The following is a 4,688-nucleotide window of genomic DNA, read 5'->3' on the forward strand; positions in this document are numbered from 1 at the left end:
TTGCAGCCTTGGTGGTTTGGGCAGAGTGAATGCATCTTAGGGGGGGGAGGCACTGGTCTCCTCCCTGGTGGTTGAGGGCCTCCCATAAGAGAGGCTTCTTGGGGTGGGGCGTGCACTCCATGGCACATGCCAGGGAGGCCTCTGCTTCTGCCTCAATAAAGGGCTGGGCGGCCCCAATTCTATTTCCAAGATATGTCCTGTGGTTATTCACCCCAGGATGGAACCTCTGCATATCTGGGTGCAATTTGTTTTCTTACAGTCATTATATATCATTATGGCACCTTATGAACACAATTGGATCTCTGTGGTGACAGCATAGTTTATTTTAAGGTGACTGCAATATTAAGAGTGCAATAATGTTAAATTACAGAGTGGCTTTATGTGCACCTAGCTATGGACTGTCATTCACACAATGAGTTGCACATTACAGGTGCGGAGAGGCAGGTATTTCCTTGCATAAAATTCAGTCCATGGACAGCACACCCAATAGAGGTCATCATAACGCTTAGACCCAGTAATCTAAGTGGGACTGTCAGGAGTCCAAAATGCAAATACCTTTCATGTTCATACTGCAAAGAAGTACTGAAATAGCTCTAATATTCATTCCCCTGGTGAATTTGAGCTGTTCACATGGAACTTACAATGGTCTATAATAATATAATGGCCTCTCAGTACTGCCACTAAAGAACCTTTTATGGTTTTTCTGATCTGAGAAACAGTTTCAGCCCCAGTCCTAGTCTGGTCTTTTGTCAATTCTTTTTTCCATTCTCTTCCCTTTTATTTATTTATTTCCCCACCCATCATCAGACTCCCTGGGTGGGGTACAATCATAAAAGCACAATAAAAATACATTAATATAAAAAAGCCATCCTAAAAGAAACTGCATTAATACACCATCTCCTATCTCCTCCATCCCAATCCCCTCCTAAAAAAATACATAACCACTCCCGAAAGTTCACATGAAGAGCCCATCCCAACAAATTTGAGTTGGCTGGAGCTAAAACTAGAGAGATTGCTGGTACTAGTCCCAAAAAACAACAAGGGAATCAATATAAGGAGAGGAGGCAGGAAACAGAGGGAGGCACCACCCACTAGGAAGACATCAGCCATATGCCTGGGTACAGAGGATTGGTCTTTAGCCAGGTGCCTAAACTTTCTTTCAGAGTCAGTGCCTGGCAGACCTCAGCAGGAGAGTGTTCCAAATCTCCTGGGGGGGTGGGCACCTCACAGAGAAAACTCCCCCAGGTCAGCCCTCAACCCACCCCCCCTTGGAAGGCAAATGGAGTTGCCAGGAAGGTCTGTATGGGAGAAGATGTTTCTTCCGGGCATGAAAGGCTCCAGGCATTTTGCATTTTGTACACAGTTTTCTTTTGTTCTTTTCCTTTTTCCTTCATGCATATTTTGGCTTTCGATCAAGAGTATTTGTTATAGATTTAGAACTTCTAACATTGTGTAAACTGAGCACAATTGATGTTCTGTATAGCTTTTCAAGGAAATATATAAAGCCAATAAATGTAAATAAATGTAAATAAAAGCTATGCATAGCATAATCAAGTTAGAGTGTTGTAACTAGTATCTGGGATACCCAGGTTCAAATCCTCATTCTACCATGGAAGCTTGCCGGGAGTCAATTTTTCTGGGCCAGCCTCCCACATACCCTCAAGCAAGATTGTTGTGTGGATAAAAAAGGGTGGAGGGGAAAATGTTTTTAAGTCACTCTTAAGTCTCAATTGAGGAGAAGAAAATGGGATATGAAGTAAATGAAATAAATATAATTAAATAATTTTGATCTTATTTATGAAGACACTGGACTCCAATTCATAAACTCCATCTCACATACTGAGGTATAATCCATAGTGCCCTTTTCATTCATTTTTTGAAAATGCAGTTCCCTCCTATTTACCTTTGCAGCATTTAGTTTAGCTCAGTTTATTGCAGGAAAAAAAAACATCACTTGCAATTAGTAATCCAAGAAGAAAGAATTTAATTCTTCAATGGACTTTGGAAGCCGATGCAACTCTATAAATAGGGTATGAAGATTTACTTTGAAATTTCAAATTCAAAATCAGTAGCATGAAAAGATGAGCGTTTGTGATTGTAAAGAGGTGTGTAGAACATGTTCTCCTCTTTGTAATACTTCCGCCAAGCTGATTTTGTTACTACCACTACTATTATTATATAGTAATTTCATAGCATGAATTCGAGTGTTATTCATGTGGTAGATGCTCTACAGAATCCAGAAATTAAAACATTCTCTTCTTATCCAAAAAAAGGCTGCAGATGGCATGAGTGGCATCTGATGTTACATTTAGAAAAACCCAAGTTTATTTCTGCTTCTATTTTATATCCCCCCCTTTCTCCCCCCAATGAGATCCCAGAGTGTCTCTCACGCTTGTTTGCTTTTCATCCATTTTATCCACACAAACTTCCTGTGTGAGGTAGGTTAGGCTGAAAGTTTCAGTGATTGGCCCAAGATTGCCCACCAACCTTCCATGACAGAAAAGAGGAGTCAAATTTGGGTCTTCCAGATCTGTGTGCAAGGTGTCAGTCTATGATCTGCTAGTCACAGCCTTTGGATGGCTGGAACCCGAAGCAATGAGCCCATACTGCAAGCTGACGATGGGGAAAAAACACTTCATGCCAAACAAATATGCAGGCTTGTGATATCTGACACCTCATATGGTAAGTATGTGTGTGTGTATAAAACACATCTCAGAACACCACTAGTATAAGGAATCTGCTCCTCTCCTCCAAATCCCCAGTTGGGGAGAGAGACACAACTGGCCTGTTCTCCCTAGTCCCAGTGATGAGGGGCCCAGCTTGCCCTCCCTAAGCCATGTTATTATGCTCTCACTCTGTTCCTCAGTGCTCCAAACCTTTTTTAAAACAGAGAGGGGAAACAGGAAACTCGAAGGAGGAGTGCAAAGGGAAGGAAGTAAGATCTGTTCTCTATGAACTCCTTCTGTTCATGACTTGTGGAAGTTCTGCTTGCCTCATAGTCAAATGCCATCAATTGGTCTCTTGCACTGAGCCTATGAGGTTGTAACACATGTGTGAGAAAACATTGCAGGTGCATGTTCCTCACATCCTGCAAAAACAAGTGCATAAGTGACTTTTGGCAAAATCTATGCAAGTTGAAGTTTGGAGATAAATGCCTATGAGTGTGGTCTCCCATACATTAATTTTACCAAAATATGGCATCCGGGCAATAAGAAGTTTTTTAAATGAGGGAGTAAAGCTCATTGCTTTGCATGATGAAAAGTTCCAGGATTTCTCATCTTCCAATTACTACAGCAGAGTTCATGTCAGTCGGAATAGACTATACAAGGGTTAAATGGGCCAGTGGTTTAAGTAAATCACCAAGTACATATAGCTTCTTTTAATTTATATATCACTCTTGCAGAGGAATTTGTCTTACAATTCAAAGAGGAATTATGCAAAAGTAAAAGGTTTAACTATAGCTATAAACAAAAAAAAGTAACAATCTCTTTTGAGCAGTTGGATTTAATAGAAACCATGCAGGAAGTATTTACAAAAAAAGTATCTTCTTTGCACAAAGGCCCTAACAGCTTGAACTTTGTGTGAGAACAATCTATGGAGAAGAAATAGCTTGGGAGGGAGATTTTAAAGGAAACTTCACAAAACACTCTTTAAAACAGATTGTTTTTCTCTCTTCTTTATTTTTTTAAAAGGCATTTTGCATGGAAACAAGATCTCCTTTTATAAAGAGTTTCATCAGCTCATACTACTTTTCTACATCCACCTGGAGTCATAATCCTACCTTTTGTGATATAATAATTTCCATATCAATCTATTGTGAGGGATTTCAGTGATTACTATAACTGAGAATGAAGCAGCATGAAAAAAGCTTTTTTTTTAAGTATACTATTTTAATGCAAATATATTTCACAAGAAATGTAAAATGATGTAGATAGACTTTTTTCAAAGTGTAGAAAAGTTTCTTTCAAGAGCTTCATGATGTTCTGGCAACAAGTCAAACAGCAACCATAACCAAACATCTCAAATCCAGTTTTATTTACTGGCTTTCCACTATAGCCCTGGAATGATGCCCAAAACGTCTGTGGCATAAAACTGGATCCTAGCTGTCTAACCCTCAAAGACCACACACTTTAATGTTTTCCTAAAGAAAACAAATACTGCAAACAAAATAATAATCAATCCTGAAGTCTCATTTAGAGCACACTGTTGCTCAAGTAATTTCATGGCTCACTGAAATGATTTTTTTTTCTTAACAAAACCCCCCTTTGGTTTTGAGTATGAATGCATATGAAGAAGAATATTATTTGTTCCTGTAAGACATTTTGGTCTTCTCTTTTTATGCAATTGTTTTGTTGAGGGAAGTGCTTTAATAAGTGAATTTCAGCTTATTCAGGCATTACAACTAAGGAGAGGGATTAGCATCCAAAAGCTCTTCCAGATCTTGGTATTGCTTGATCCTGTCAAAACATTCTTTGTGCAATTGTGGAAAGTGACTTTTGGTTTTGTTCTTTAGAGAGGAATGTCTGGGAAGCTACCATGACTCAAACATGAGAATCTGAAATATGCACATATTTGTGTTGTTGTAGATTATATAGACACTTCCCCTCAAACAACAATTAAAAAGGGGAAAAGACACGTTAATGGGATCACTGGGCTCTCTCTCTCTCCCTCTCTCTCTCTCTCTCTCT

The sequence above is a fragment of the Sphaerodactylus townsendi genome, linkage group LG01, assembly GCF_021028975.2.
Source record: "Sphaerodactylus townsendi isolate TG3544 linkage group LG01, MPM_Stown_v2.3, whole genome shotgun sequence".
NCBI classification, from domain to species: Eukaryota; Metazoa; Chordata; class Lepidosauria; order Squamata; family Sphaerodactylidae; genus Sphaerodactylus; species Sphaerodactylus townsendi.